This window comes from Aquarana catesbeiana, linkage group LG11, assembly GCF_042186555.1.
Source record: "Aquarana catesbeiana isolate 2022-GZ linkage group LG11, ASM4218655v1, whole genome shotgun sequence".
In the NCBI taxonomy this organism is placed as follows: Eukaryota; Metazoa; Chordata; class Amphibia; order Anura; family Ranidae; genus Aquarana; species Aquarana catesbeiana.
Genome location: NC_133334.1, coordinates 109,289,670 through 109,312,162, shown reverse-complemented (window position 1 = coordinate 109,312,162; position 22,493 = coordinate 109,289,670). Strand labels below are relative to the sequence as shown.

Genomic DNA, 22,493 nt, shown 5'->3' with positions numbered 1-22,493 from the left:
AAATGGACGTTTTTTCGGGAGCAGTGATTTTAATAATGCTTAAAGTGAAACAATAAAAGTGTAATATTCCTTTAAATTTCGTATTTGGGGGGTGTCTATAGTATGCCTGTAAAGTGGCGCATGTTTCCCGTGTTTACATCAGTCCGAGAGCAAAATGACATTTCTAAAGGAATAAAAGTACTCGCGGCTATAATGAATTGTCGGTCCCGGCAATACATGAGACTGCACTCATGAGGCTGCACTCATGAGGCTGCACTGATGCGTGTTGATGAGACTGCACTGATGGGCACTGATGAGACTGCACTAATAGGCACTGATGAGGCTGCACTGATGAGACTGCACTGATGGGCACTGATGATGTTGCACTGATATGACTGCACTGATGGGCACTGATGAGACTGCACAGATGAAGCTGCACTGATGAGACTGCACTGATGTGCTGCACTGATGAAGCTGCACTGATGGTAAACTAGAGCTCTGATAGTAAAGGGGGCTTTAAAGGTAAAGGTTTTTTTTTCACTGGACTGTGAGAATCTGGGTTTAAACCTGCACTGGCCAATTCTTCACAGTCAGGACAGTACTACATGTCAGCTAACAGCGCTCTTTTACTTCTATCTTTTAGACTTTTAGATAGAAGTAAAAAAATGTTGTTAGCTGACAAAGATGGTCTCTCCTTTTTACATGTAGCACTGTCCTGACTGTGAGAAATTGCGCAGTGCAGTTTTAAACCCATTTTCTCACAGTCACTCTTTGCTGACACCATTCACACACGCCCCTTTCACACAGCGGGTCCCATCAGGTCTGCCTATCAGTTTTTCATATGGACCTGATGGGAAGGTCCATGCATCCCTATGGACAGGTGGATGTAAACAGACTCTATTTAACCACACTCCCTTTAAGCCAAGCCCAATATTTAGTGTAATTTAAACCACACCCATTTTCACCACAATTTTTTACACATTGACCAATCCCACAAAATGAAGGCCCCGCTCCTAATTAACATACTACTCTGCGTACACTGGCTTTCTGCAAAAAAAGTGTCCCTAAAATTTTTGGGGAAATGTTGGCAACTATGTCAGTGTACAGAGGGGAAGTCACTTGCACAGAATCCCAACCTGACCTGGAAGATCACAGCTAAAACTATAGTAGCACCAATTACTACAGTAATTTCCTATCTATTTTGCAGAGAATGCAGTAATAAACACCAATGATACTGCACACACATTTTACATACAATATTTAGAAAATATTACAGTTATGGTGAATACTTTGAAACCTGTTGTGGCCAAAGGGTTATAGGTTTTTGTAAGTGGCAAAAGTCCTGTATAAATAAATGATTAGTACTCTGTCATCCAACTTAATTTATTTCAGGGCTCAGAGGTCTAATGTACAACATAGCAAATGCAGTGAAGGGTTATAATATACATAGAGAATACGGATGGTCCCGATGTTCTGCCTGGGTTCTGCCTCAGGGAACATGTATCAATGCAAAAAAAAAGCTTTAAAAATGGACGTTTTTTCGGGAGCAGTGATTTTAATAATGCTTAAAGTGAAACAATAAAAGTGTAATATTCCTTTAAATTTCGTATTTGGGGGGTGTCTATAGTATGCCTGTAAAGTGGCGCATGTTTCCCGTGTTTACATCAGTCCGAGAGCAAAATGACATTTCTAAAGGAATAAAAGTACTCGCGGCTATAATGAATTGTCGGTCCCGGCAATACACATAAAAGTTCATTGATAAAAACAGCATGGGATTCCCCCACAGGGGAACCCCGAAGCAAAATTAAAAAAAAAAATGCGTGGGGGTCCCCCCAAATTCCATACCAGACCCTTCGGTCTGGTATGGATATTAAGGGGAACCCCACACCAAAATTTAAAAAAAATGACGTGGGGGTCCCCCTCAAAATCCATACCAGACCCTTCAGGTCTGGTATGGACTTTAAGGGGAACCCTGCGCCAAAATAAAAAAAAATGGCGTGGGGTCCCCTCAAAAATCCATACCAGACCCTTATCCGAGCACGCAACCTGGCAGGCCACAGAAAAAGAGGGGGGATGAGAGAGCGACCCCCCTGAACTGTACCAGGCAACATGCCCTCAACATTGGGAGGGTGCTTTGGGGCACCTTGTACCCATGTTGATGGGGAGAAGGACCTCACTCCCACAACCCTTGCCCGGTAGTTGTGGGGGTCTGCGGGCAGGGGGCTTATCGGAATCTGGAAGCCCCCTTTAACAAGGGGACCCCCAGATCCCGGCCCCCCTGTGTGAAATGGTAACGGGGTACAAATGTACCCCTACCATTTCACAATAAATGTGTGAAAATGGTAAAAAAAAAACACAATACACGCCTTGGGACAAGTCCTTTATTAAAAAATAAAAAAATAAAACTGTCCCACGGAGTCTTCTTCTTCTCGCGCTCCGACGGACCGAAAAAGAAAAAAAAAAAAGCCGCATGCCGCCTACGATCTGTCTCCATGGGAGGCATTAGCATACTAGCAGCTAAAAGTATTGCAGTCCAGGCATAAACCAATGAAGCTGATGCAGGTATTTGCATTAAAGCAAACAACAAAACTGGATAAATACAGAAAACATTAACGGCTAAAAAGAACATTTTTTTAACACACTGTGACCAGAGCAATACAGTGTTACCATGGTAACGCTGTACTACTCTGGGGAAGTGACCAGGATTTTTTTTTACACATTATGATTTCTTATACCTATGAATTTCATTGGTATAAGCAACCATTTTTACTTAAACAATATTATGCAAATTGAGCAAATGTTAGCTTTGGACTCTAAATCATTTCACAAATTTAAGACTCTTTGGTTCATATGGATCCATTTTTTCTCCTCAGATGACATTCGTTCTTTTTTCCCACTTTCTGATGGGGCCCCAGGAGATGATTGAAGGTGAGGACATGTCCCTTTGATCATAGACCACTTCTCTGGGGCTGCTTTTGTTTTACCACCCCACCATGCAGCTCAGTATTTCTTATAGCTGGATGAGAGTTTATCTTGCAGGTTTCTTCATACACCTGTCCCCACCTCCTACATTCTTTATCTTTTCAGTTGTACTCCTTTTTACTTTTTTTTTTTGTATTTCTTATTTATTTCTCTTACTTTCTATATCTCCTTATTTTTTTTTGGGAGGGGGTTATGGCACCCTGGTGAACACGTTTGTTGACCTTTTGATACCTTAGGCCCCTATAATTGATACAGGTTATTTTTGCACATCTTTCCTTTTTATTGGTATCTGCTGTATGTAATGTGGTACATTTGGTTTGAGTATTTCCTATTGTTCTGTTTTATTTTTTGTACAGTTTAGCTACATACTATATATACTTAACCGCCCATTGTAATTGTGCACCTGGGGCACTGCCCACATCTATGTTTGTATGATTACGTTCTTGTACAGACTTATATATCTGTTTTGTAATTTTGTCTTTTTGTAAAATCAATAAAAGACATGTTTTCCTTTGAGGGCAAACAAACAACAATTCATGTGTAACTTGATAGAGTTACAACAGCAGATCGAGGGTAGGGGTGGAAGATAGGAGAAAACATGTTATGGCCACGGCTATTTTATCTCATATGGACATAGTATAGGTTTGTTTCAAATGTGTATATATTGGGATACAACACTTGTGCTTATATAGAAGTGTGCTTCATCATCTAATAGCAATTAAAACAACTATACTACACAAACACTTTTCACCAGTCTGAACAGAATTAAGATAAGAAAAAGCCATACTCCCTTTGCCTAATATACACAATAATCTCTACTAGGTTATTTCCTGTGCATGCAATCAACATTTTCCATTTGATAAAACTTTATAATAAGCAAGAAAAGATACTTACCATGAGAAACTATTTATAGTATATTAGCGTAAAACCTTTTTTTAAGGAAACTACAAACAATACAAATACTGTACATCGAAGTTCCAATAGTCAGCAATATTGAGCTCATAATTCTTGTGAAAACAGACATGTGAAAACAGGAAGCAGATTATTCTGAATGTAAATAAAGGACTAGCATTATACTGTGTGTATATATATATATATATATTGTAATAGTGAGAGTCCCTGTCGCTATAAAAATGGGGTTAAAGTGGACATAGGGTATGCACATTTGCTTGAGGCAAGGCTTCAGAGCATAAATGTGGACTGGAGAAAACGGAAAATTGTATACTCACCTTTCCGTAATTTTCCTTTCCTGTCGTATCTTCATGGCAGCATACACTTTGGGTTGTGACTCCGCCCCCACAACCTGATAGGACTACATAGCTATAAATTGTAGAGATGGCCCCTGCCCAGTATTCTTCGTATATATATATCACCTTAGACGGGTGGGAGATTGTATGCTGCCATGAAGATACGACAGGAAAGGAAAATTACGGAAAGGTGAGTATACAATTTTCCGTTTTCCTGTCGCATCATGGCAGCATACACTTTGGGGAGTAACTCGCAAAGACTGGGTGGGAATTCAAACTAAGTTTATTAATCAAATAATAGAGGAATTGGCCTGGATAACGGATCTTCCGAAATCCACCATGGATAAGCAGGCGGAATCCACCTTGTAATGAGACATGAAGGTGTTCCTGGAGGACCATGTAGCCGCTCTGCAAATCGTCTCTGCCGAGACTCTACAGTATGCCGCCCAGGAGGTTGCCACTGCCCTGGTGGAGTGTGCCCTTAAGCCCTCAGGTACTTGATGGTTACCCAGTGAGTAAGATCTCTTGATGGTCTTTACTAGCCATGAAGCAATGGTACGTGAGGATGCCGCTTGACCTCTCCTGAAACCATGTGGGATAATTAGGAGGCTCTCCGACTTTCTGATGGATTTTGTTGCCGAGAGATACTCCATGACGGTACCTTTAACATCTAGTGGATGAGGATCTTCCTGATCCGTGCTGAGTGCTGGAAGATTAATCTCTTGGTTAAAATGGAAAGATGAGGATACCTTGGGGATGAATCGATCCGAAGGTCTTAGGACTAGCCTGTCTGGAAGAACAACCAAATATGGTTCGCTAACCATTAGAGCTTGCATCTCTGACACTCGCTTCGCCGATGTTATGGCTATCAAAAATGAAACTTTCAGCGTTAGATCCCAGAGGGATATGCTCTGCGTTGGAAAAAAGGGTTCCTTGGATAATGCCTCCAGAACAATTGAGAGATCCCAGACCGGGAATGACGGTTTCCTGGGGGGCCTCAGCTTCAGGCAGGCCCTCTGAAACTGAATCACCAGAGGCTCTTGCGCCCATTTAACTCCTGTCAAGGCGGACAGGGCCGATACCTGGACCTTCAGGGTGCTTGACCTAAGGCCTTTTTCTAGGCCTAATTGAAGGAATTCCAAGATCTGAGACACCGACGGGGAGGACGAGTCCCAACCTTGCTGTTGGGAGAAGGAGACAAATTTTTCCCAAACTCTTCTGTACGTGATGTTGGTAGTAGGCCTTCTGGCCTGGAGTAAGGTATCCACCACCTTCTGGGAACAGCCCTGCCCTAGGTACCTAGCCCTCTCAGTCTCCAGGCCATCAAGTGTAGCTTCCCTGGGTCCGGGTGAAGAAGATGGCCCTGGGAGAGTAGGTCTGTCGTCAATGGGAGAGGCAGAGGCTCTGCCGTGTTCAGCTGCATGAGGGTAGTAAACCATGGCCTCCTCGGCCAGAAAGGGATCACTGCTACCACCAAAGCTGTTGACTTCTTGAGCCTCAGGAGGAATCTCGCTATGAGAGGCGTCGGGGGGAAAATGTACCCCAAGTGAAAGTTCCAGGGGTGTTGGAGGCAGTCTGTCCCCTCTGCCGAAGGAAACGGTATCCTTGATAGGAATCTCTGGCATTTTGTGTTCTCCGGAGTTGCTGCTAGGTCTATCTCTGGGGAGCCCCAGGTTCGAGATATGAGAGCATAGGCTTGTGGACTCAGGGACCATTCGTTGTTGGAGGGAAAATTTCTGCTCAGCGAGTCGGCTAAGGTGTTCTGGACTCCCGGAACATAAACCGCCCTTAGGTCCAGTAGATTCAGCTGTGCCCATTCCAGAACAGGACGGACCTCCTGCAACATGGACCTGCTTCTGGTGCCCCCCTGCCTGTTGATGTAGGCAACAGCCACCTTGTTGTCCATCCTTAGGAGAACGTGCTTCCCCCTCAAGTGAAGACTGAAGGCCAGGAGAGCCTGGAACGCTGCTCTCATCTCCAGAATATTCGACACTGTATCCTGTGCCCTGAAAGGCCAACGACCCTGAGCCGCAAGGTCCTGATAGTGAGCTCCCCATCCCTGTAGACTGGCATCTGAGGTCACGATTTCTTGATAGGGAGTGATTATGTGCCTGCATCTTCCCAAGTTGTGAGGTCGTACCCACCACTTCAATGATTGCTTTACCTCCTGGGAGATGAAGATTGGTTGGGACATTGATGTGCCCTTCCACTGACGCAGGAAGGAGATCTGGAGAGGCCTCGAGTTCCATTGTGCCCATTGGACCATGGGAATGGTGGAAGCTAGAGAGCCCAGGATACTGAGACATGTCCTGGCCGGGAGCATTGTAGCAGAGATTGCCCTTTTCACCTTTTGAATTAGATTGGGATTTTTTCCCCCGGAAGTTCCACTGTGTTCTCCCTTGTGTCCAGTTCGGCTCCCAGAAAGACCATTCTCTGTGTGGGATGGATGTTGCTCTTCTTCCAATTTATCAGCCACCCTAGGGACTGTAACGTGGAGACCAGGATTTCCCTGTGAAGGATGAGAGAGTCCTGGCTGTCTGAGAGAAGTAGGATGTCGTCCAGATAATGGTGGACCCTCAGCCCGCCTTCTCTCAGGTGGGCTATTACAGGTAATAGGACCTTTGTAAACGTCCTGGGTGCGGTAGAGATCCCGAACGGGAGGCTTCGGAATTGGAAGTGCCGATGGTCTAGGGTAAACCGGAGAAACTTTTGGAACTCGGAATGGATAGGGATATGCAAGTACGCGTCCTGGAGGTCGATTGATAGCATCCAATCTCCCAAGTTTATTGCTTGGAGGATTGATTGAAGGCTTTCCATCTTGAATGTTTCTATCTGTATCGACCGGTTGAGGTTTTTTAGATCCAAGACTGGACGAAGGTCCCCTGATTTCTTTTTCACTAAGAAAAGTGGGGAATAGAAGCCTTTGCCTCTTTGAGATAGCGGTACCTCCACTATTGCTTGTTTTTGGAGCAACTCCTGGATATACTGGACTAGGGATAGTCTTTTCTCTTGAGAAGGAGGGAGTCTGGTTGAGCAGAATTGGTCTCTTGGAGGACGACCTCTGAATGCCCACCTGTGTCTGAAATGAATGGTGGACACCGTCCATGGGTCCTTTATCATTCCCGCCCAGACCAACTTGAACTTTGTGAGTCTGGCACCCACTACCGCTGGTTGGGCGGGCGAACCTTCAAAAGGACTTCTGGTCATTGGAGGCAGGGGTCTTGGGTTTCTGGAATTTGAGGAAGGACGTCTGGGGGTTCTTCCAGCTCCTTCTATATTCCTTCCCGGGTCTATAGGATTTTGCATCCCTGTATCTCTCCGGGAGATTACGTTTAAAGGGAGGTGGCCTTTGTTGTTTCGGCCTTCTGTCCGATGGTATGAGACCCGACTTCCCGCCTGTCACCTTAGAGATTGCGGTATCCAGCTTCGCCCCAAAGAGGTTCGCCCCCGTCATACGGAATCCTGCACCAGTTTGATTTCGAGGCGGGGTCAGCCGACCAAGGTTTGAGCCATAGCGCCCTTCTGGCCATTACAGAGGCTAACATGGACCTTGATGTGGATCTGATAGTATCTACGGAAGCTTCCGCCACAAAATCTCCCGCAAGGCTAAGTTCTTGTAAGGCCTTGGTGATCTGCTCTTGATCTGCGCCCTCAGTGACGAGTCTCGCTGTAGCTGATGACCAGCTGGAGATAGCTTTTCCAACCGCCGCTAATGCCACCGCTGGCCTGCAGGCACCTCCTGCGAACAGGTAAGCTCTCTTAAGGTCTGTATCCACCTTCCTGTCAAGCACGTCTCTGAACGTTACTGCATCTTCGATGGGGAGCGTCACGTGCCTGGCTAGACGCATCAAAGATGCGTCCACCACTGGAGGAGAAAGTAAAGGGGATACTTTGGGTTCCTTGAGTGGGTACAGTTTGGTAAGTCTGTTGGACAGACTGAACTTCTTTTCTGGATTCTGCCACTCCTCCTTGATCAGCTCATCTAATTCGTCGATGAATGGGAAAGCCTCCGGAACCTTCTTGAGGTTTGGGAAATACTTTCTCTGTTTTGGCTGTATCTCCTCAAGCTCCTCCCAGTTAATCGCTTCCTTAACCGATCTGATGAACGGTTCTATGAGCGCAAAATCAAAGCCAGCTGATGCTTCCAGCTCCTCATCATCCGACGGGAGTTCTTGATCTCTTGATGCACTGGGAATGGTGGGTGAGGTGCTATAGGCCGTAAACTCCACATCAGGAGTTGAGACCTGGGGAGTAGAGACTCCAGTGGGTTCTATGGAATCCGGCTCTTTCTCCCTGGTGGCTTCATCTATGCACTTGCGGCAGGCTAGTTTGTCTGGGAGGGCCGTGGCCCCACATACCCAGCAAGCGTTCCCAGCTGGGCGGGAAGGGTGCGTAGAGGATTGGTGTCCTCGTGCAGGGGATCTTCTGTGGTAGGAACGGCTATGTCTTGAATGGGATCGACTCCGTCTACGACTCCCCTTGCGGCCTGAGCGACTTCTTCCGCGTGAGGGGCTGCGTCTATGGCCGGAGCGGCTTCTCCTGTGCGAAGATTCTCTTCGTCCTGACTTGGATGATCTTGCGGACCTGACAGGGCTGACCAATTAGGTAGCGTTAGTACGGTCCTGCTCTCTTTTTCAATCTTCTCTACTTACCACTGGAATCCCCCCCCCTTACCTATTAGGCTGGTGGTGATCTGCTGGGGCAGCGGCCTCCATAGGAGAGGAAGATGAATACCTGAGAAGGGTATAGGAAGGTAAGATCATGCAACCAGGCCCCAAAAAGACAGTGCATAGTATTAGACACTTACCCAGAGGAGGGGGATACTTTAAGAATGCAGTAGACAAAACACAGCAGTCAGAAGTCTTCCAGAAGCGAGGAGAGCTCCGAAATGACAAACAGGGCTTTTAAAATTGCCGCCATGGCCGCCGAGGTCACGACCCGCTCGCGCATGCGCAGTAGCGGTGCGAGACGCCCGGCGCCATCTTGGAAGCTGGCAAAATCAAAGGGACGCCCTGATGGTGCGCACTGCGCATGCGCGGAAGCGCCGAGACGCTCAGGAAGCCTGTAGGGAGGCACAGAGGGACCACAGAGCCCAGCAAGGGAGGAGAAAAAACACCAGTGAAGCAAAGTAGCATGGAGACCGCTGCACAACAACTAAGCCTGTTTAAGGCTTATAATGTAGCCGCAACATACCCCCGAGATCACCAGAGCGGGGCTCCTTCCATCTAGCTCGTTTAGAGGCTGTACAGGTAAGGACTTCCACCCAGGAGAGGCTAGAACCTGGCTGGGGCGAATTCGGTAAGGGGGTGCTTCTGATATGTTCAGTCCTTCAGGTGAGGAAAAATAAGAGAATACTGGGCAGGGGCCATCTCTACAATTTATAGCTATGTAGTCCTATCAGGTTGTGGGGGCGGAGTCACAACCCAAAGTGTATGCTGCCATGATGCGACAGGAAAACTGCTTTTGCAGCTTTCTCCAGGTTTTGAGATCCACCAGCAGATTGACTGGTCAGGTGTGTGTTGGGCTATTTGTAGACACCTGACCATAGTTCTGGGCTCCACCCTCCCGAGGAGTCCAGGCAAGCAAGGGAGAAGTGTGCATGTCTGCACAGGTCTGTCAGAGTAGACAGAGGGTTCAAGCCTATGGGCTGGAAAAGGAAGCTGGAAAAGAGTGCTGAGGTACTGGGTGTACAGGAAATCTGTTATAGAGCCGAGAGGGCTGAAGCATGTGTACAGGAAATCTGTTATAGAGCCGAGAGGGCTGAAGCATGTGTACAGGAAATCTGTTATAGAGCCGAGAGGGCTGAAGCATAAGTTTGAGCAGCAGTGCTGCTAAAGAGAGCCAGGTGGCTTGGTATTTCTGATTGAACTTACATTGTTGCTGTGGAAAGCTGAAACCCCTGTGTGGGCAATACTTCTGTTATCGGACATTTTCTTTCTTTAATAAAAGTGGGCCGACAAGCCCTTAAAACTGCGTATCTGGCGTGGACTCGGCTCACTGGTAAGCTCTACCTTTAAGCTAAACCAACCCCCGATGTTACTATATATATATATATATATATATATATATATATATATATATATATATATATATATATATATATATATATATATTGTATGAGAAAGAATGAGCTTCTACATAAGTCTCTTAACTGGTACTATTTATTTTCTTTGTTTAGCTTTATATATATATATATATATATATATATATATATATATATATATATATAAATTTACAGTGAACCTATATGCAATTTTTTATTTTTTAACAGTCTTGGTATAATTAATAAATAAAGAACAATAGAAGTGATGAAATGCTTATCTTTTCTATAGATAATTCTGCTTCAGACTCCCTTCTGTGTTGGTCACATTCTGTACAATAAAGTGTAAGTTACATTTCAGCCTGTTTTTAAAATGTAAATTAAAGCTGGTACCTGGTTTTGACAGGTACCCACTTTCCACTTCCAGTGCCTTCACCTTGGTGATTCCATTGGATGTTTGCCCCACTCCCTCCCTGACCGCAACCTTCCTGGACATGTCACAGGTCCAGGAGGCTGTGGGACAATTCACACGGCAGTTGAAATTGCACTGAAAGTGCAATTGGAAGTGCAGTCGCTGTAAATCTGAGGGGTAGATCTGAAATGAGGGGAAGCTCTGCTGACTTTATCATCCAATCATGTGCAAGATAAAATGCTGTTTTTTATTTTCCTTGCATTCCCCCCTCAGATCTACAGCGACTGCACTTCCAAATGCACTTTCAGGGCACTTTCAAGTGCCCTTGTAGTGCAAAGTGGATTTGCCTTTTCGTAAATAACCCCCAATGTGTTGTACCAAGAAGAGACCTGTCATGTTAGAAACATTTCTCATCCCTGGCAACACACAGACTTCCAAGGTCATCTTTGTAAAGAAAATCTCTGCAATCTGGAGTACTTGGGGGAGAGACACTAGGTCTACAGGGCTCATACAGCTTTACCATACATGGGCTTTTCCCAGCACCCTTAGTTCCCACTCACAACGGTGCAACTTATCATGCGATTTGACAGGTCCAAATTGCATGAAAAGTTGCACACTATTGTCGGCAATGGAACTGTTCAAATTGATGTGACACCGACTTTGCGGTAGCGCATGGATATGAAAAGGAAGTTCTTGCACTATTTTTGCCGATTTCAGGTGTGACTTGTGTAGCAATAACTCTCGTGGAGCTTATGGTTTAAAGCGGGCTGTTACCTTCACCTTCGTTACCTCAATTTCACCAGAACCGGGTCTAGGGTCCCGTTGAATTTAATACCAGACAATGCAGGCACCGGACACTTGAGTATCTTTTCCAATGCTTTAATAAACATAACTGAAGGAAGTAGCAGGAAAGAGGTAGAAGAAGAGTTGCAGGGAAGTTCAAATACCTTTTCTTAGTGTAGTATTAGAAATTGGAATCTTGTAGATGAATGTACTTTTCTCTTAGAGTTGAATCTTTGCCCGCCTGGATAGGTTTCTCTCACTAACCTAGCAGCCAGTACACAGCACGAACAAAAGTCTCTGCCACAGACTTGAAAGGAATAGAAACCAGTACGATCCTCTGCCACAGGATGTAATGGTTTACGATGGATAGCAAACACAGCACTAGAACCTTTAAGCCGACCCGGCAGTACTATGCGGTAGGATAACTTTAGGATACGTCCTCCAACTGAGTCACCAGGCCCCTCTCCAGACCAGCACTCTGCATGATCCTTCCATGACGGGTCCTCCCCTGGGATCTTCTCAGTTGCCCAGCTTCTTCCTGTAGGACAGACAGCCCAGGACCATTCCCCTGCCATTGTGGCAGGCCCCAGACAGGCTTCTGGGCCCACCCACACGCTGCAGCAGCGTGGGCCTCCCGGTCGGAGGACCACGTGGTAGTACTCCTAACACATACCTGTCGGCCAGGAGGGCCAGCAGGTGGAACGAAAAAACCCTAGAACATGGCGTCTGTCCCATAAATACCCTCTCCCAGAATGCAACTCGGAGGACCACCTCCACCGAGTTATCTCTGGGACAGAGGAGCACTCATACACTTCAGCGTGTTGCCTTTCCAACACCAACCCATGGTGACAACCACACCCACAGGCACAGTGTGAAACTACATGCAACTCAGCCAAGCTGGAACAGAGGCAAATCTGACTATGTATGAACAGATAACCCACTAAATTTACCTATAAGCAGTAGATTGAAAAATCTACCAGCGCTACACTTGCAAAGACATCTGTGACATGAAGTCGCACAGATGTCAGCCAAGTTGCACCAGAAGTCACACTGACCTGCGTCTTTGAAATCGTGCGATTTTAAATGAAGTCGCACAATTTTAAAGTCGTATTTGGTGTGAACAGGGGCTCATTGAAATAAAATAGTACCGGCAGTTCAAAATAATTCTACCTCTCCTCTAGGGTCACTGTCTCCTGACATTCCTGCCTGTTCATATTCTCAGGGGACAGAGCTTTGTCCTTATGTTGCTCTGAACTAGAAATTACTAACTCAGTTTTCTCCAGCTCGGGGGCCTAATTCATGGTTGGGGTTAACTGTAATCCTGTATCCTACCCCAGAAGTCTCACTATTATCTTTGGAGGTATCTACCATAGGATGTGTTACTCTTTGTCAGGGTTCATCAAACATGGTCATCGGAACAACCACAGGTTGTTCCATGGTTGTGGATGATTTTTCATACACTACTGAAGCTGTAGCAGTGTTCACTTCACAGGTATGTCCAGAGGCCCAAACCACACGGTAAACTGCATTGCATGTCTGGCAGTAGAGTCAGCAAAGGTTTTCTCCAGCGCGGAGGACTATATCAAACGCTGGGTCTGAGACCCCAGTAACCACCCCTCTAGCTTAATACATTTCACAGGTTCCTCACAAAATTGCTCTTGGGCTGTGTGAGGAATCACATGTTACACACTTGTAGGAGGCCTCTCTCCCTTCAATGGTTGCAGGTCTAGTTTACAAAGGGTCCTATCGAACACCTAAGTCCCATGACACATGGGGGAGCAGGTCACCACGCATGTGCACCAAGCGGCTGGACCATCTTTACTAGGCCACCACTCATTCCTGACTTGAACCAGGTCACAGAGGCACCATTAGCTGAAAGCTGACCTTCACTCACAAGCTCCCCATAACATGCTTCTAACCCTCCCATCTCCCTATTACTTATTTCGGGTTTTTCTGTGGTGGGGACGTGGGGGTGGAGTAAGTACTTTTCAGCAGGTACTTGCTTCCACTTTCTCAATCTTGCCTAGCCCAGTTACGCTAGGCCCATACCCCCTTCCCTGCCTCCAGCCACCTGAGTTAATGTTACACATCCAAGGACCAGTCAATCCCAGCCAACTGATCTTGTGCATATGCACTGGGAAGCAGGCTGGAATCATCGGGAAGTTACAATCAGCTCCTAAACCTAACAAGCAGTGAAGACCTCTGGTGCTAGTAATAAAGTGCTGGACCTATAAATAACACAAGAGAGTGCTTCCATTTAGGTGTAGCAATTTATTGAAAAGAGTAATAACAATAAAATCTCATTCAGTCTTTTGGTATGCTCAGGGTCAATAGTGTTCAAAAACTCTGTGTCCATTGTCTGTGGCACATAGTTCCCAAGAAAGATATGATATCAAAGAAAATGACTAGAACCCAACCATCATTTAAAGGGGCACATAAGAGGGCCAGGAGAGTGGTAGGGAACACCAGGTGAAGTGGATGCAGCTCCTCTCAGATTAGGTCTTGAGATCCTAATGTATGTATAAAAAAACAAACATAAGAGTGCGCCTCCATCTAGGTGTAGCGCTTTAGGTGTACCACTCTCCTGACCCTCTTATGTGTCCCGTTAAGATGGTTGGGTTCTAAGCAGTGCATTAGCTTATTCATTTTCTTTGGTATTATAAAATGCTGAACCTACTGGTCAGTATGTCTTTCTTAAGTCAGTAGCTTCTTTTTGCATAATTTAGCATGTGAATAAACAGTCAATGAATTCCATAGAACTGTTTTCCCAGAATGTGGTAAAGTACAATTGGTGCATGAAAGTTAAACCATAAGTTGTCTCATTGTCTAGTATGCCAGGAGGGGTGCTGCAGTACTCACGATTCTTGCCATGTGGTAGTTTTACTCAACTATAGTGCCATTAAAGAGCCCGATGGACTCAATATTCCCCTTTAGGGGAAAACACCAGAACTTAATGCCCTAAATTCTCCTTCTTTGGTTTTCCTACTCTCTCAGAGAACCCTCACACTTCTTTGAATACCTTTCTGCCACCTTAGTGACAATGGCTGCACCACCAAAACAGGGAGACCTAGGTAACAGGGGACTCCAATCTGCATCATTCTTTATCAGCAGCAGCAACAACCAGCTTCTTTCTCTACAGCCTCAACATGGTCTGGTGAAGGCATAAAAGGATGGAAACTTCTCTCTTGACTAGCTCAAATTCTGGGTGTGGATGGGTTCAATCCAAACGTTCCCACCAGTGCAACTGGAGCAAGTTCAAACTGCAAGTAGAAGGGGAAAAAAAGAGTACATTTTATGCTTAGACATCGCTTCTGCTGAGGTATAGTTATGCCGTGTACACACAAGCGGACTTTACGGCAGACTTGGTCTGGTGGACCGAAGTCCGTCGGACATTTTTTTTCCCCCAAATGTTCGACGGACCTGAAACATGAAACATGTTTCAAATCTTTCCGACGGACTCGAGTCCGGTCGAAAAGTCCGCTCGTCTGTATGCTAGTCCGATGGACAAAAACCGACGCTAGGGCAGCTATTAGCTACTGGCTATGAACTTCCTTGTTTTAGTCCGGTTGTACGTCATCACGAATGAATCCATCGGACTTTGGTTGATCGTTGTAGGCAAGTCCGTTCATGCGGAAAGTCCGTCGGAAAGTCCGCCAGACCAAGTCTGCCGTAAAGTTCGCTCGTGTGTATGCGGCATTAGGCTGACTGCAGTCCACCACATCCTACAGAATCACAAAAATACAGCAGAGATTTAGTGATAATTCTACATCCTTACATTATCATGAAATTATGGCTCAACACTTCCACTTAGTGTCCAGAAGACAGATTGCATGTTACCATTTGAGGCACACTATATAACTAATGTTTTGTATCACTCTACTACCATCTCGTGGGAAAACATTAAACAACCTAGACATGGAGGTCCATATATATCATCAGTCTAAAAAGGCATTTTTTATATTTCAATGTTTTTTTAAAGTAGAAAGACAATGTCATATAAAGCACAATCTTTGCACAATAGTGTAATAAGTATATATAATTACACCAATTATTCAAATTGGTGTAAAACCATACATAAACACAAGAGTATTCGCCCCTAAAATATGCATAGACATAAAACTTCCTAATGTAAAACAGGGAGAACCCAACAATAAACAAACATTCTCAGTAGCGATAGTAAAGACAAGAAAACTGTATATTAAAATACAATTATTACCAATAGGGTCGAGGGATATGTCCAATCCACTAGGGATTGATTGAGCGATGTCCCATCAGGCCATCGTGGTATGTGAAACTGGTAATGATTACATCACGGGGAAAAAACGTAGGGAGCAAGGAACAGGAGGGAAAGAAAAAAAAAAGAAAAAGGGGGAGGGGGGTTGGGGGTGGGACAGAGAGAGAAAAAAGAAAAAAAAAGGGGACCAATAGAAAGGTGACCCCCCCATGTACCTGAGAGTATCATAAGCATAGAACTATGTGTTCTATCAGTACATCTCGTTATTATTGGAGAAATTAAACAAACACAAAGAAAAAAATGTAAGGAGAAAAGGAGAGAAAAGAGGGTAGATCAATGAAAAGAAAGAGAGAAAGAGGAGAAAGGAAGAAAAGAGAAGACAGGGCCAGCCAGAAACTCATTAGTTTATAGATAAGTATCGTATCCATGGGTCCCATGTTGCATCAAATTTCTTAGTAGAGTTACGAAGAATACAGGTAAGTCTATCGTTAACCATGATCCAATTAAGTTTATTCTTCACGTATTCAAGGGAAATCGTTGACTGCTTCCAATGTTTAGCAATAGTTATTCTAGTTGCTAAAAATATCTAATCTGATCCAAAATCTGGAGACTACAGGGCACTTCCACCAAACATGGTACACTGTACCCATCTGGCCACAACACCGAAAGCAAATAGGGGATGTAGACGGATGCCTCCTCGCAACTCTAGCCAGGACCAAATACCAACGTAGGAGTGTTTTATAGTTTGCCTCAATAAGTGTGTTAATAGATAGTTTGGAAAAAGCATAGGCAATATCTTGCCAGTCAGACAGTTCAAAAATGGTATTTAAGTCCCGTTCCCATTGAGTCATATAATGGAGCTTAGTAGTCGTGTCAGTAAGAGTGGCATACACCGCAGATACCCGACCCCGAAAAAGACATTTCGTTTGACAAGATAATTCAAAATCTGTGAGTGTAAGGGGCCCTGCTAGCAGATTAAGTTTAGAGCATACAAAAAAGATAAGCTGATTGTACCAAAATATTTCACTAGAGGGCCTGTGCAACGTATCCTTAAAATATTGCAATGGTTGATCCCCGTTGAGGTAGTAACCTATCCTAAAGAGCCCCTTGTTGAGCCACCATAGGAATAGCATCAGAGTCAGTCCGAGGGGGAAAAATCAGGGTTGCAGAACAAGGGGTATGTGGAGATGACAGGGGTTTTAGATGTTTCACTCCATCCCAAACTGCTAGTGAACGAGACAAGGTAGGACACAGAATCGGGGGGTGAAGACGGCTAGGAAGCCACATTAGAGACCCAATGGCAAAAGGGTGGCCCAAGAGGGCTTCAATAGAGACCCAGAGGTGTGTAGATCCCTTGGCCATTGTGTAGGAAAGTTGAGTTATTTGGGCCGCTTCATAGTAGGCCTGTAAATTAGGAATGCCAAGCCCAGCACTCAGTTTTGAACCATACAACATCAATTTATTTATTCTAGGTTTTTCATTACCCCTAATAAAGCGAAGGACTTCCTATTGTAAACGTTGTAGATCTCCCCTTGGAACAATCATTGGTAAAGTTCTAAAATAGTAAAGTATCTTGGGTAGAAATGTCATTTTAACTGAGTTGATTCTGCCAAACCAAGATAAGGGATAAACTGGCAATTGTCGAAGATCTTCTCAAAGTTGACGAAAAAGTGGAGGATATTTAGCCCGATAAAGAGTATCGATCGAAGGAGTCAAATGGATGCCTAAATCTGGAAGGGAGCTTAATGCCCATTGAAAAATATAAGTATTTCGTAAGGTCTGAACCGTTGAGGGAGGTAAAGAAATATTAAGGGCCGTTGTTTTTTGGGTATTCAAGGAAAGGCCTAAGATCTGGGAAATTTGATGTAACAGTGTTAGCAAATTAGGCAGGGTAGTTTGAGGATTAGCAACATACATGAGGACGTCATCAGCAAAAAAGGAGCATTTATGCTCCTGTTGCCCACAACATATACCATGTATACTAGGATGAGCTCTAATTGCTATAGCTAAAGGTTCAATCACTAATGTGAACAGCAATGGGGAAAGTGAACAGCCTTGTCTTGTTCCGCGTCGGATAGAAAATGACAACGACCTATAACCGTTAATGGAAACCTGGGCCGATGGATTGCTATAAATCATTTTTAGGAGTGAAATAAAAGTAGAGCCAAATCCCAAGGCCTCCAAAGTGGTAAATAAGTAGTCCCAATTTAAACTATCAAAGGCCTTGTGAAGGTCCAATGAAAGAAGCAATAATTCCCTAGACAAAGGGGAATCCCACTTGGAGCATACTGCAGAAATTAATGCTATAGACCGACGGATCTGGTCTAACATTTGGTGTTCAGTTATAAATCCGGATTGGTCTTTATGCATATATTGCGCTAAAAATGTACCCAGACACAAAGTTAGGAGTTTTGTCAGAATCTTGAGATCACAATTAATCAAGGATAAAGGGCCGTAATTAAGAATGTCAGTGGAGTCCTTGTTCGGTTTGGGAATGACGCTAAGGTACGCCCTATTTTCATCAAGAGGGACTTCACCTCCAAAGAATTAAAAATAGAGAGCCATATGAGGAGCCAATTGTTTGGAGAACGTTTATAGTAACTACTGGGAAGCCCGTCAGAAACAGGTGATTTATGCAATGACAACGTCTTAATAGTACTGTGAATTTCTTCACCTGTATTAGGTTTGTCCATAAATTCCCTATGAGATTCAGTGAGATATGGTAGAGATAAATGACTGAGGAAACAACTAAGGGAAGAAGAATTAGGGCCCTGAGGTGGGTTGTATAGTTTGGCATAGAATTCCTGAAATTCCTGAAGGGTCTTTTGGGGGTTTTGAGAGAGGGAACCTCCTGAGAGTCTAATTTTCTGGAGGGATGTATGCGTATGTTTAGGGGCAAGTTTATGTGCTAACAGCAAACCCGGTCGATCACGCCAGGTAAAAAATGTATGATTGGTCCAGCATAAGCATTTCTTAATCGTACATCACGGGACACAGAGTCATAGCAATTACTATGTGGGTTATAGGCCACCTTCAGGTGATGGCACACCCTAAGACAGGAAGTCCACTCCCTATATAACCCCTCCCACTACTGGGAGTACCTCAGTTTTTTTGCCAGTGTCTAAGGTGTTGGTCACGAGTAAAGATGTGCTGTGCTGAGCTCCACTAGTGCAATCCTTGCTGGGGCTAGCTATGCAGCTGGATCCATTCAAAGTGTCTTTTTAGGTCGAATTGAATGGTACCCTGGCCTCGTGGTGGAAGAAACGAGGTTTAGCCCATACTGCTTCTCTTTCTAGAGAGCTAGACCTCGGGATCCAGTGCTTTTGGTTTTTTCAGCCTCAAGTTTTTTCTGGCGGGGTGTCCTACGGGTCCAGGAGTGCGGATCCCCCGATAAAAAGGGCTCCCCAGTTCCTGAAGGTTTTTTAAACGGAGGCCACTGTGAGAGGTGAAAATGGGGTCTGTTGGTTTTACCACAGAAAACCCTGCGGCGGGAAAGGTGGAGACTTCTAAAGAATTTTAAAGTTCTTGTGAATTGTCTCCTTTGAAAAGTAAATGTTGTCCTGCCTAAAAGTCACCACTGGGGGCTGTATAGAGCACGTACCTTGTCATGCTTTCTCAGATCATGCTGTGTCAGCAGACGCTGACAGACCTCTCTCTGGCTAGCAGTCACAGGACTCCGGTAAGCTGTTGGGGGGGGATTTTCCTCTAAAAAACACCCCCCACCCGGACAAAAGCTCTCCCCCTCTTTCTGAGTAGAGGGAGAAGCAGAACGATCGGATGCCGCTCTGTTTTCCACCGCCCCTGTACGGCGGCTTGTCACAGCCCTCCTCCTCGCCGCCCTCCCCCCCCATACACACGCCGATCCCGTGGGATCGGAGGCCTACGCTCGCACGGAAAACATTCTTTTTTGAAAAGATTAGGGGGAGGGCACGGTGGGAACACGGAGTGGGTGTGGTTTAGCGCTGCACTGGCGTGCAGCAACGTCCAACGCGGGGGTACTTTTAAAATACTCTATTTTTTGCTGACTGCAGCTGTTGGAGAGACACAAAAGCTACAAAGAGGCATGTAAGTGGTGACACAGGTATTCCTTTGGCACATTTACTAAAAGCATCAGGCTGAGCATTAAATAGCAGCGGCAGTTGCTGGACTATTTGCTCAAGCAGTGGATGCGATTTCTTCTGGCACTCCATCTGCATTTGTGCATCGGGCTATGGTCAGAAGGGGGGTAGAAGCTTAAAAGGGACTCCTGCAAGCTCTAAACACTCTACATTGGCATCCTCCCCTGAGAGTTCTGGGGTGGCCGGTCAGAGTAAGTGATCAGGGCTATCAAATATTTTCAACACTGCAGCCCCTGTCCATATTACTGAAGAGGGTCCTCCTCAAGCCATGATGGGATTGGCTAGCGGCTTTAATCGCATCCCAGAATGGGATAAAATGCGATTTCCCTTAGGGGACCATGAGAAGGCTGTGGACTCCTCTTCTGAGGGGTCAAATGCAGGGGGATCAGCTTCACAATCTGAACTACTCTTCAATGAGTCAGTTGATATGCCCACTTTCTTGCTTGGGTTCACTAAAGCCTCCTCAAGCCGCGCATGCTTTTCCTGTCCATTCATTGCTGAAAAGGCTTATATATTCTGAGTGGGATCACCCAGATAAATATTTTTTTCCTCCTATAGAGTTTTAACACTTTTTCCTATGGAGGAAAAATTCATTAAGATGTGGGAGATACCAGCAATTGTTGCTGCTATATCCTCTGTGAATGAAAGTTTGACTTGTCCGTTAGACAATGCTCAAATGCTTAGGGATCCAATTGATAAAAAGTTGGAAATTCCTCTTGAAAAAAAACCCCACTTTTTTTCTGATGTCTCAACCTGCGCTAGCAGCAATTGGTGTATGTCAATCCTTGAAAGACCAGTCTGAACAGGTGCTCAAGGTTATTCCTGATCAACAGGCCCAGGATTTAGCCGAGTTGCCAGCTGCATTATGTTTGGCAAGAGACGCCATGACAGGTTCTATTCTTCAAGCCTCGCGCTTTACGCTTGGCTGGTGCATAAGCATAGAATCTTATGGTTGAAAAATTGGTCAGCCGAAGTGTCATGCAAAGCTCCTGGCTAGTTTTCCTTTTCACGGTGAACAGCTGTTTAGGGATGATTTGGATTAATACATCCAAAACATTTTTTAGTGGAAAAAGTATCCTATTGCTAGTTTGAAAGAGGAGTAAACGTGTTTTCATTTAAACAAGCTCCTTCTCCAGTGCCAGGAGCATTTGCTTCCAGGCAGTCACGATGCCAAGTTCAAAAAGGAAACTGAAGCCTCCTTATGAGGGGGCACCCCCGCTCGTTTGAGTGGGGGGGAAGACTTCCACAGTTCTCAAGGGTCTGGCAGGAGGAGTGTCGGAGCCTACGGCCACATTACCCTGAAAGCGCCTGATCTCATCTGATCTCAGAGGCTAAGCAGGGTCAGGCCTGGACAGTACCTGGATGGGGACCGCCTAGGAATGGCAGGTGTTGTAGGCTGCAGATGGGTGACTTCTTCAATAACTCTAGGGTACAAACTTGAGTTCTGAAGGTCCCCGTCTCCTCGTTTTCTCAGACTCCAGAGGAAAAGAAGTCTCTCTTCCAAACATTGGACCATCTTTTGTCTCAAAAAATTGATCTTAGTGATTCCCATGCAAGAGCAGGGATTGGGGTTTTATTTCAACCTTTTTATGGTACTAAAACCAAATGAGTATGTCAGACCCATTCTAGATCTCAAATATCTAAACCGGTTCTGAATATCCGCACTTTCCACATGGAGTCAATACAAACAGTGGTCTCCATCCTACAAGGTGGAGAACTTTTGGCGTCAATAGACACCAGGGATGCATACCTCCATGTACCTAGATTTTCCGCTCACCAGAAATATCTACATTTCGAGGTAGAAAATCTTCTTTTTCAGTTTGTAGCTCTGCCTTTCACTCTAGTTACTGCACCTCGAGTATTTACAGAGGTCTGGCCCCTCTTGTAGCCAGATTAAGGCCCTAAGGTATAACAATTATAGCTTACCTAGACAACCTGATCTTGATAGACCAGTTGGTAGCCCGCTTAGACCAAAGTATGATCTACAGTCAACTACCTGGAATACCTAGGTCAGATTCTCAACCTAGAGAAATCCTCCTTAAAAAACTATCAAGGGGATTGGAATACTTGGGTCTGATTATTGATACATCCCAGAAAAGGTATTCTTGCTCCAGGCAAAGATCAGTGCCGTAAAGGAACTGATTCAGATGGTCATAGTAAAGAAGAATCCTTCTATTCAACTTTGCATGAGGTTGTTGGGAAAGATGGTGGCTTCATTCAAGGCCATTACTTATTCTCAGTTTCATTTGAGGCTGCGGCAAAACAATATTTTGTCGGCTTGGAACAAGTAGGTCCAAGCTCTAGATTTCCCAATGTGTCTGTCTCCAGGGTGCACAGGAGCCTCAGTTGGTGGTTGATAACCAAAAATCTGCAGAAGGGAAAATCTTTCCTACCAGCTACCTGGAAGATGGTACAGCAGATGCCAGCCCTTTGAGTTGGGGAGCAGTCTGGGAAGAAGCGACTGATCATCAAAAATGATCTTGCCCATCAACATTCTAGAGATCCAGGCAGCGCGCTTGGCCCTGAGGGCCTGGATGTTTAGGCTACAGAATTGTCCTGTCAGGATCCAATCCAACAATACCACAGCAGTGGTCTATATCAATCACCAAGGGGGCACGACAAGTCATGCGGCCCAGAGAGAGGTGAATTATATCTTATCTTTGGCAGGAAACAATGTATCTTGCCTATCGGCAGTCTT

At 45.1% G+C, this 22,493-nt stretch overlaps 1 pseudogene; it reads left to right on the top strand.

Annotated features, from left to right (window-relative positions):
- Window positions 1-21,075: 21,075 nt before the first annotated feature.
- LOC141113033 (5S ribosomal RNA) lies at window positions 21,076-21,193 on the top strand (annotated as a pseudogene).
- Window positions 21,194-22,493: the final 1,300 nt, after the last annotated feature.